The sequence below is a fragment of the Solea senegalensis genome, linkage group LG15, assembly GCF_019176455.1.
Source record: "Solea senegalensis isolate Sse05_10M linkage group LG15, IFAPA_SoseM_1, whole genome shotgun sequence".
NCBI classification, from domain to species: Eukaryota; Metazoa; Chordata; class Actinopteri; order Pleuronectiformes; family Soleidae; genus Solea; species Solea senegalensis.
The window spans coordinates 5,845,310-5,857,653 of NC_058035.1; the positions used below are offsets into that span (position 1 = coordinate 5,845,310).

A 12,344-nucleotide genomic window follows, 5' to 3' on the forward strand; every position below is an offset into this window, starting at 1 on the left:
GCTGTTCACTGTAATCTGTAGTGTGTGTGTGTGTGTGTGTGTCACTTTGATTCCTCTGTAGAGACTTTTAAACTGAACACACCGTGACACATGGGGACATGTCTCTCATTAATGCTAATATTAACTGCTGTTTTGTCGCCGTGTCTCCTACTTATTTCCTCCCGTCAGAGTTGGCGTGTTAACCAGCTGATATCTTGTAATAGCATAGTAAGAGACGGCGAGTGTGATGAAGGGAAGTGCTTCTCAGAGGGTGTATTGCTTTTAAACGCAGCGATGACGAGCACCGAGCGATTCTATATTAATGTATCTGATTCACGATATGAGAGGGAATGGTCATTTTCGACTTATTTATTCTCATTTTCATTTGAATGACATATTTAAAGTGATTACTGTGTGATATTTATGCACATTTATGAGAAACAAATGATGTTTTCTTCAGTCTGTAGAGCGTGATGTGTAAAGGTCAGGATAACATTTAATCTATAAATGGTAATTTGACACATATTTTGGATTTAAGTATGTTTTAGTATGTTAAGTACTGTACTTCCAAATTAGAGGTGAATTGGTGCTAAAAAAGGTCCCTGAGTGAGTGAGAAAGTTGAAGCATTTGTGACCTTTGACCCATTTTAATAAACATTATGTGTTCACATATTTTATTTTGTCAGCACTTTGATTGGTAAAGGTGCCTTTAAATTTGTGTCCCCATGTCCTTTTTACATGACACAAGAAAGAACCTTGTTAAGAACGTAACCCTGAGTACATTTTAAACAAGCTACTTTTCTGAGTACTTGAGTACCACAAAATGGTAGTACTGAATTCACAGCATGAATACCTGGTTACCGACTGCAATGAAACAAGGAGATGAGGCGACATGGCGGCTTAAAGTTGAAGTCCATGTATGTTTGGAGCATCAGGTACAGACCTGGTTCTGTCAGACCATGTCGTTTCTCAAATATTTTAAATAGGGCACCCGTGACAAACTACAGTGACCCAATTCACAATTTAAACTGTGACAAGAGCAATTTTGTGTCATATTTCAATTCAACTTGTTTTAAAATATGCACATAAACTCTTCTCATTGGTGACTCATCTGTGGAGCTCCTCATGCTAAACCTGCAGTGTCTCACCATGCTGACCAATTAACAGTTAATGCAAATAATACATAAAAGGGTTGTCACCTTTTCAAAGGAATCTATTTAAATAAAAGCCAGCAAAGGACATGCAGGTTGTTCAATTTATATTGATTGCTGCAATTTACATTTTAACAGCGTCCGTCATATTTCATATAAAGTTTCTGTTTCTTGCCACTTTTCTGTTTGACTCACTCTGGGTCTTCATGTGCTGCGTCTCAGATTAATCTGAGTCTGTTTAGGCCGTGCAGCATCGTTCATGACAGGTGATACCGAGATGCTCGGAGATGAATGAGGGTGTTTGCCTTGGCTATTACTCCCTCTATTAGAGCGGAGCAGCACGGGTACCTCACAGCTCGCCGCGATCACTTTAAATTTGCCTCGAGCAAAAACCAAGGTCACTAAAGCTTTGTATTCACATTTGCTTGTGTATATGTGTGTGTGTATATATATATGTATATGTATATATATATATATATATATATGTATATATGTATATGTGTATATATATATATATATGTATGTGTGTATACACACACGCACACACACACAGTATGAGGTCGTTCGTTTTTGTGTTTAAGGACCATAACGTGATACTTAGGGCGCATATAATATAATCAGTTTCTACTGTCTTTATAAAGGAGTATAATACATTTGTGATAGCAGTTACATGCATCAGCGTCCCTGATATCTGAGCCTGGTGTCACATCCTATTTATTCCTCTTATTGATTCAGTCCTGGTCCTCTTTCTCTCACACAGTGTATTTCCCCGAGGGTGTTAGCTGCTCCTTCCTGACCTTCATACAGCTCCCAGGTTTCTCTTCCTTTCGCTCTCTCTCTGTCTCTCTGAGTGTGTGTGGGGCTGTGGGAACAGTCTGCTAATAGAAAGTCTATTGACTGGGCCAGTCACTCATTGCTGCTATAATAGCTGCTGTGGCCCTCTGGACGCCAGTCGATAAAAGTGGCTTGTCTCTCTTCTCCAGTGAGAGGCTTTGTCAGCACTGGAAGAAAATTAAATGTTTGATCGACCAACTTTAAGATGCAGTTTATGGTGCATGTGTGAGCGTGTTTTTGTAGACTAGAATGTGCAGAGAAAAGGTGAATGTTGAGCAGGTTTGACACTGCAACACTTAATCCTCTCTGAGCGTCTATCATAGTGTGTGTTCCACAACTGTGACCACTAATTCCCCGAAAGTACACTCTTCATTATCTCTGGACTGCAAACAGGTGGCACAACTGTCTCATGGTTTACTGCTACACAGATCTGAGAACACGCACTCATGCCAATTCTCTCCAAACAACCGTTGGCAATGAAACCCAGGAGACGACACATAAAACTTAAAGCTGCGGTGCATAACTTTTAAATGGAAACACATGTCTGTTGCATACAAATTACTGTCAGGTTAGTTCACACGATGCTAATTAAGCCCATCAGCTCCACATGACTGTGTCTGTGTTTCTCCATATAGCTGTGTTTACTCCTCATGTCGCCAGGAAGTGATTTGTTTAATATCAAGACGAGGAGATAGCAACATTGAACTACTACTACTATTTTTCTGATTCTGATTCTACTAAAGTGAGACAGCTGCAAATGGGTTGGAGGCTTAAGAAATCTGGTCATTTAGCAGCTTGAGGGGATAAATGCTTCTTGTCCCTGTGCTGCTGCTGTATACACACAAATGCTCCCTCAGTCAGCCGTGGTCGTGTTGCTCCACAGAGTTCGTTTTCAGAGGAAGAAAGTCGCAAACAAATGATGTTGCATTGTTTCTGAGCATGACGTCCAAACACAGGCAGACTAACATCAACAACAAAAATCACTGAAAAGTTACATGCTACAACTTTACGTTTTTGTTCAGGTACTTGGGCTTAGACATTTAACAACTTGATTATTTTATAAAAACTTCAAGAGGGCAATCGTCATGATGGCCGTTGTCCAGTTATTCAGTAGAAATGCATTAAATTGTTTGTATTGAAATGCTTTTTTTTTTTTTAGCTCATTTATTCAACAGCTACACTAAAGCCACTGTCTCTATTTTCACACATTAGCTATTGCCCATGTCTTAAACTGTCTCATAGACGGCCTTTTGTCTCATAATACCAACATGGACCTCTGGGGGGAGAGAGTAGAGTGAGTGTGTGTGTGTTTGACAGTGCTGGCATTCAAACTCAGGAGGTGGAGACAGTGCAGCAAGGTCACTGTCAGGGGAGAATAAATACAGAGAGACTTGCTTGTGCTCATAATCCGCGGCACACTGTGATCTGTCTCAGTCATGTTAGCGCGCGCGCTCACACCCACTCACAATGCCAGCCAAAGCCGCGGGGTGAAGGACTCTGATGAGACAATGGTATGCGTGGTGTGCATGTGTTGGTGACCTGTGAGTGAATGAAATATGTGACACTTCTTGCCCCCGGGCCCTACGATCTTCGGGGGCTTCACTTCCCTCATAGCAAGTATGACATTGTGGCAGAGTTGTTGTCGCAGTCTGGCCACCTTTGACATCGTCATAGTGCTTCTGAGCTTTGGTGACGAGCTGAGACAAGGTCATCACATTTAAGACTGCTCACAGTGTTTATTCACTGGCTCTAAATTCCAGGCTCGAACCAATGCTAACACAACCATTGAGAGTGGTCTTTGTCATCGCTTAGGCCCAATCCCACATCTCATTTTAACCTCCTCTCCTTCCCCAACTCTTTGCCCTTTAAAGAACATGATACGTCATCACACAAGTAGACACGACATGTTTTTGCCGGAGTTAAAAATCAGTTGCTCTGCGGCTACTGTGGACCATGTCAGAAAATGTCTGTAGTGCTTGGGAACTCTGGTCGACCAGTTTATGGTGTGTACATTAAAATTTCAAGTGCCAATTAACCCTTACATTTCACCCTAACCCTCTACCTCAACAAGAATTGGGTCACTCTACGCCAGTGGTCAGCAATTGGTGGCTCGTGGGCCAAAAGTGGCCTGCCAGCATCAGTATCCGGCCCAGTAGACGATTTAATGAATCTGATCTTAAATTATTTGCTTATCTTCACAAAAAAATGTAAATTTCACATTAAGTTCAGAGCTTTTATTGTGAAAAAAATGATCATGACTTATTCAAACAGATTCTGTTGCTAGAATCGACAGTTTACTTAAACGAAATGTTTGGTTTGAAAAATAAAAAAACACTGCTGTTGTCATGGACAGCCAGGTTTGTGGAGTAAATCTGTAAAATAACTACTTATAAAGATATGTTTTGGCCCAAATATTCAATTGCTTACAAAAAAATTGTCTCTCGACCACATTTACTTGCTGAATCTACACCTACACGTCAGTGTGCAAAACGGAGGTCTAAATGGCAGCGTCAAGGGGTAAATTATATCAGTATATTACTGTAATATTATTACTTTTTACTACTAATAAGTAGTGTAAGGGATTGCAGTTAAAAAGAAATACAATTTACAATATCACAATGTCTAAGCAAAGTCTTGCTCCGTTACTGCGTTGCAAGTTTGAAATTTGAAAACATTGTTTTCTTTCCCTTCTCATGTGTGCCCTGTGCTACTCTCCGTGCCCTCAGTATAATAAGTCACTTACCTGTCAGCTGTCACCATTCATCCATCTTACTCCCGTGTCTCTCTGTCAACTGAAACTTTTCCACGGGTGATGCAGTTTCCCACAGCTCTGTGATCAGAATCTAAAGTAAAGTCTGACTGAGCGGTTGATTGGAGGCTGTGTTTGTGTCGCATTTGCAAGGCCAGAGAAGCGAATGTCTCATTGAATGATTCTATTTACAGATTGTTGGCAAACAGTTATCTTTGAATGAAAATGTATTCTAACTGGCAGAATAAATATGCTGAAAAGACACCAAACACATGCTGTTGCTGATGGGCTGTGCTATCATTGGTATTATTAGGGCAATAACACTATCAGATTTGCAGTGTGCACTCAATTTTTCTTTTTAAAGTAGACAGAAGCTGCTGTCAGGGATGTTGGACTTTGGTTGACTTTGGGCTAACTTCCTATCCTGATTCACTTAAAAAAGTTTCTCTTAGATTTACTATCAGAAGTCTGAGATCATTTTTCAGCAACTTTGGTTTGGTTCATGTCAAATGTAAATCTCTAATGCACTATGGATTGTGAAATTCATGTGTGCACAAATACCATTCAGTTATTGGTCAGACATGTAAGCGAGTAAAATTACAATTTCTGGCAGGTAGTCGGTGGTGCAGCTTTAGTAGAGAAGCTACAGCCTTGTTTCTTGTCCGTATTCCCCAACGAGGAGCTGGGAGAATCAGGAGGAGAATCTCTGAGAATCAGAACAGAGTCTAGGTCTATGTCTGTGAGAATCCCAACTCTTCCTTCTCAGCAGGTAAGACAGCATATTTTAGCTCTGCTGCAATTCTGTTGATCTGCCATTGTTTCTTGGCTGCATGAAGGAGTGCCCTGAGCATGCAGGTGTTGTCCTCACCTCACAGACTGTGTACCTACTTACTGTGCCCTCCTGCCCGTGGGGCAGAAATGGCAGCAAATCACCTCCTTTGCGGCACTGCAGGGTGATGAATCTTGGTTAAATGTTCTAGTTTGCCAGAGGAGGAAGAAGGGTTTGTACCATTCTTTGTCTTTCAGGATTCTCCTCCCAGTTCTGCCTTCTCCTCACTGGGAGATGTGGATGAGACCACGGAGGCTGTAGGAAATGGAAATGCTCCACATCCTGTGTGGATGGACTCACACTAGTTGTACACTTCCCTGGTGCACATCAAAGGTCTCTGACTCCGACCCTAACAAACCACACCAGGGTCATAAGTGCTCCAGGGTTCAAAACTGCTCAAATGCAACCGTTGACTATTCCACCAAAACAAAGGCTGCAGTAACAACACACAGAGAAAGAGTGCGATGTCAGTCTCTGCTCAAGACTGTTCCATTCTCTAATATATATTCAGGTAATATTTGTTTCCCGATATCTTGCATGTTAAACCTTTCACGTGCATTTTAACTCAGTGATGTCACTGACAGGAGCTTAGCTGTTAGTGCAGTTGTTCTTTAAGGTCACAGTAACCTCGTTGAGGCTCCATACAGTGAGCTTGCCATAATACCTCAAGCTTATGTGATCGTAATTGGTCTCCAAGGATCTTTTTTTCCTTAGAAAGTGGGCACCTGTCATAGTGCGTGCGTGTTTGTGCGTGCTCAATACCCTCATACCATATGCCATTATTTTTGAAAGAGAATATTTTACGGACTTTTAAACTCATATAGCGTGTTGCACTATATGCAGCATATTATGCACTTTAATGCACTCCACGGATCCTCGGACACATTAGCAGTCAATTCAAAATCCTCCATGTTTTTTTTTTTTCATTCCCCCACAGTGAATGTGATGACAACCGTCCTCTGGTTTGTGACCTAAAAGATTATAGTATATTGCTTCTCATCGGGAGCTCGGCCTCGTTAACTCCTCAGCCTTTTACACTTACCAGCACAAAGATGAGGGTTTTGTTTTGTCATACAGTCACTTTCTCCCCCTCTAATGAAGGCTAAGTGCATTTTAGTGTTCTAATGGCTTTGTATTGTACTCGGCTTCACCCTGTTCACTTACACAACAGTGACTGATTAAGGCCAAGACCCCATTGATACCCTACTTTGAAGAGACGAGCGGTTGTGTATCATTAGAGGCAGAGTGGGCTTCATCCATTTCAGTGTTTAAATATTCATTTCATTAAATTTTCAAGGCCTTAAACATATGAATCATGTAGTGAAAGGTTTCATACTGACTCACTGTAATGATTTATTTTCATTCATTTTGCTGCGGACTTAAATTATGCTCCATGGATTGGTTTTGTTGCCGTGATGGTAAACATTTGCATTAAAAATTAGCCGAGAGACTGTGACACATTTTTAGCACACTGTGCTCAAATACTACAATTTATTCGAAAAGTTTGAGGTTTAAGTGCACATTTTACCCCCGGTTTATAAACGGAGAAGAAATTGTAGCCTTTTAAATTCACATATTTATTGAATGACATACAAAATTGAAAGCAGTGGAAAATATTGCCACTATCTCAGTACTTATTCGCCTGCACTACAGTTGTTAGTAAGAAATATTTGAAAATAGGTTTCACAATATAATGTTAGACAGCTCTCCATATGCATCCTATTTTTCTCCCGTTCTCACACTACAATAATGATGATATTTTTAAAATAAGTTGGCACCTTGTTACTTTATACACCTATGGTGGTTTTGGACATTTCTGCTAAACTGAACCTCTTATTGAAGCATTTTTGTCTGACTTGCTTGAAATGTTACCTTCACCACACAGAGACGGGTTTGCATGAGTCAGGTTTCTTAAACATGCTGCACTAATAAATGCTGCGTTGGTGTTTCTTTAACTAATCACATCTTTCTTGGCCTCTGGCTACTTCCTGAAAAAGATGCCATTTAAAAAAAAAACCCAAAACCAACCAGCAGTCAAACGTGCATTTTAATTGTGTGATTACAGAACTTGTCATTTAGAACGTTGTTGCTCCGCTTTGTAAATGACAATTTGGAAAGCGATAACAAGCCAGTATCAAATCACAAGCTACAACAAGCGAGTGGGCGTTGATTTTAATGACTATCACCATCTAATCTGGTGAGTCAGATTAGGTTTACACTGATTACCTACAAATCTAGCGTGCACATAACGATGCGATGAATGTGCATGAAATGTGATTTATAAATAAAGATATTGACTAATAAAAAGACACTTTTAAAAAAGGATTTTAATCTCTTGACAATAAAATAAAACCCAATTCTAGAGTGTGTAAAGGCCATAATAACTGACGTTTTTAAGCATACTAACACAAGATGATGGTAGGCACTGGAGTGTGGTGTTCAGTCGATTAGGCCGTTGCACACTGGCATCTGTATTGTTTTGAAAATTGATTTCCCGTTACAGTTGGACATGAAGTTGCAGCTACTTGACAGGGGAAAAAAATAAACACGCGGCGGATGAGCTACCTACGGCAGACAGGTTGCCCATGTGCATGTATGTGTTTGTCTTCACGCTGGTAACAGATTTAGATGGGTTGTTTGGGGTGCGATCTGAAGGATGACAGCAGTCACAGAGGGGCAGCCATCAGATGTAGCTGTCACCGGACAGATAGATTAAATATACTCTCTGTCCCCCTCCTGAGCGGAGGCCCAGATACATAAAGTATTAGGCCAAATGTTGCCTCACTGGCCTAGTTTTTAAGCCTAGTTTAGAGCAGTGTAGAAACTGTGGGACATCCCTTTGACATTCCTACTCACTTCTAAACCTCCGTATGTCGTGTAGGACTGTCGCATCCACACAATCTATCGGTGTTATTTTCTTCTTCAATTTTAAACGCCAGGCGTTCTTGTATTTAATGTCTTGCAGTTTGTGAGGAGATCATGCGTTATTTAAATTAAACTTCCCTTTCCTTTAAACAAAAGGATGGATTTGTGAAGTCCCCAGATGGTGAAATAGATTTGAGATGTAATGAATCTTTTAGGATGCAGGACACTGTTTGCCAAAACACCCACACAAACACACACAGACACAGTTTTAACTAAAACTGTCGCGGCAGTGCATGAACAGCAAAAAGCTTTTTACTGAGTGAGTGTTTTGCACTTGGCAAAGCGAAAGCCATTTGAAAAACAGCAAGAGACAGATTTGGATTATGGAAGGAGCCGAAACTGTGTCTGCTTGACTGGAGCTGCAGCCATGTTGTTTTTAGCCTCAAACAAGGTTAAAAATACCGGGGTAATCTGTCAGAATGCATTTATTCTGATAGCATGTTGACATTAGGATCAGAAAGTGACTTAGCACGTGACGGTGTGAAATATGCGTTTCATCGCCGGAGCTTTAGAGGAGTTGCATTGCATGGAATGATCTGCCACTGACTCTAATGCACTATTGTATTTCAAATGGTGCAATTACCTAGTTTGATGATGTCAGGAAGCAGCTCATGGGAACTGTTGTTTTTGTGCACTAAACACAAGACAGCACAGTCATACTGAATAATTCTTTAATTATTCTTCTATTCTTTAATCATTTTTAATAATTCCTTCTTCTCTGGCGGGAATATGCCACCACGGAGATGCATTGTGTGCTGCATATGTGAATATCTGCTTGTTTCACTCTGCTGCCTGTGATACACTGCCTCAAGTGCCAGCAAGTGCTGTGGGGCTGAACATTGTGATGGTGACGATGAGTTTTGACAGAAAAGCTTTGACAGCCTCTGACAATGAACAGCCTGCCGCATGCGGCGAGTGCAGCACAGTGGAAATGTGTTGCTGCCGGGCTGTCTGAGGTCACATCAACACTGTTGCTGGTGACATCCAGTTTAGGGAAATGAAGACACCACATCTGACATGTGAAGTGAAAGGAAAACAGAGCTCCGTTGCTTTCGATTTGTGGAAAAATGTGTTTATGTAACGAGACAAAACGAGTAAATGTGCTGCACTTTGTTGTCTGGTTGTCTTTGGTCCCTGTGATCATTGTCAGATGTTGTTAATCAGTTAATAATCCCTTATAGGTTTACATCTGCACTTTATTGTTTTTTTTACATACATTGCTGCAGGTGGAGATGGAGCGATTCATCTGTCGGGTCGATTTATCGGGCCGATTTGTGCCATTTTTAATCAGCATTGGTCATTTATTTATAGACCGAAACCCTCAGTGAAAGGTCTGTGCTGCAACCATAGACTATCTGCTCATGCACCTTCACAGATCTGTTTCCTCAGCAGCAGGAGAGAGGGGAATGACTGGCCTCAATAACGTTACACCAAAAACACACCTGCAAATATTTCAGACACTCGATACAACCCCTTTGTGCCCTGCACCTCACTTTGAGACTCGATTACACGCTGTGTAGCTCGCAAAAGTGGAGTTGGACACGCCCTAATGCATTCGTCCCGCACACTTTAGACCATGCGCCACAGATCGATTAAATTGGGCCCCTCAGTGTGTACGATTGCTTCATACTCATTATGAGACTTGGCTGAACAATATGAAATCATCAATCTGCTCTCTTCTCTGGAAGAGACTTTCCTTTCTGTGACCCCGCTGCCCCTTACATCCTTTTTAAATGTCAACTGAAGACAAATCTCCAGCTTGACATTTTCAACAAATGCTTCTCATAATGATGCCGATGTACGGGGGTCACGCGAAGGAAACTGTAACATCCACAACTGCTGATTCTCCTGGTGCCGTCATCGTGACTCACTGAGACTCCATTACACGTTGTGGAGTAATTACACGATTGCTTAACACATCTAATTCAGTGTAAACTCCACAGTGAGGGTGACACACGTTTTCTCCTAATTAATGAGTTCAACGGGTCCATCTGTGAAGAGGTCCTACCGTAGTGCGAGATCACCGTTGCAGAAACATATCCTAGCACAAAGTGGGGTTACAGTGATAGGGTCATGAATATGGATGAACTAAGATCCTGTAGCTTGCCCAGCTTGTGGGCTAAGTGGAGTGGTGTCCTAGTATTCTCATACCCACTGACTTAATTGAACACAGAAGTTGAAAGGCGCAGTGAAAATGACATAATACCCGCGTTAATGTTTTATTTAGCTCATCTCCTGTTAAGTACAGTGGCCCATTAAGAGTACACAGCATCTCTGTGCACTGATTTCCTCTCCCTCCTGCTGCGTACTTATTTCTCTCTCTCTGTCTCTCTTCATTAAAATGCATTTGCCAGAAGTCTGTATGAGTTGCAAACCTGTAGGTTGGTGATTGTGTTGATTGCGGCAAAGCCTGCAACAACAGCAGGAAAGAAACATCCGTCATGTGTTTGCTGCACTGCAACTGTTCTCTGTAAATACCGATTATGGTTTCCACAACAGGAAATTACAAGAAATTAAAGTAAATATTTTGCCCCACCGTGGAGATATTCTACTGCTCTGTGTAACTGTGCTCATATTTGGAGGTTCGAGGGTTATTATCCTCATTTATCATCACAAGATTTTAAGGAAGGTACACGTGTGTGAGTGTTTTTCTGTGATTATGCACCCAACTTAAGACCTTTTATATCAGGGTTTCTCAATCCTGGTCCTGGGGACCCACTGCCCTGCATGTTTCAGATGTTTCCCTGCACCTGAATCAAATGATGCGCTCATCAGCAAGCACTGCAGAAGCCTGCTAACGATCTATTTATTTGAATCAGGTGTAGAAAGGAAACCTAAAGTTTTCCTTTCAGAAAGTTCCACAGACTTGTAGGAGGTGTGGAGTAGCTCTGGGAGGTTCGCGACAATAGAGCTGTGTTTTCACTGCTGTGTTTTTGTGTTTCCATTAGGAATAGTACCAAAATAGCCAGCCTCAGCCGTTCCATTTTTGTCCCCTTCCTTTGGCGTACCGGAGTAAAATGGTTCGGAATGGTCTGGGTGGATCTAGACCGGCTCTGGAACGTGTGGACTTGGTGGATAATGCTGAATATATTGTATGCTGCTGCCATCTGTGGCCATCAGGCACAGCGCACACCCCACCTACCAAGTAAAGGTACTGTTCTCAATCCAAACACAAGCCTGACCCAGGGTTTTACCGGTCCAAACTGTAGCATTATGGAAACACAGCTTAGTGGTGTTTAGGCGACAGAAGTAACCCACACAAGCTTTAAGCTTTCCATCAGTTTTACCTGCTGAATATATTCAGCATTATCCACCAAGTCAACACATTCCAGGGCTCACAAAACAGCACTGTAGAGGCACTCACACACACACACACACACACACTCACAGAGCTCAGATCACACCTCAATGGTATTCTCTTTTCATGTGCTTCCTATACTTTCCTGTATGAATAAATAATGATTTTGTCACCATGGTGAAAGTCTGTATAATCTGAAAGTATAAGACACTCCAGTGTTCTGACAGGAACAAGAGCGCTTCCTGCTAAGTCTGCATGAGTTGTGGATCTGTAGTTTGGAGATGGTGGTCTGCAGCAAGAACCAGAAAGCATGAGGCTTGCATGAGGGTAAAATCCATGCACCAACAGAGTCAACATTAGCAGATTTTTATCTTTTTTTCTTTTACCTTTAGTGAGGGGTAACGCATGGGGTTATGGCGGCGCGATTGACGCGGGGTGAAAAATGCTTCTAAAGTTGTTTACACCGGTGAAATTGATACACTTCAGCAAGCAGCAGTCCGGGCGGCCCGGCCTTCCAAATATGGTTAATGCATGCTAACATCATGATTAGTTCTTGGAATCTAATGGAAAGCGCAACAC

The 12,344-nt window shown here is 41.6% G+C and overlaps 1 protein-coding gene across 2 annotated transcripts in view; it reads right to left on the bottom strand.

Moving 5' to 3' along the window:
* Positions 1-12,344, bottom strand: part of zgc:171482 (zinc finger protein) — a 93,375-nt gene that overhangs the window by 27,141 nt on the left and 53,890 nt on the right. The window lies entirely within an intron of this gene.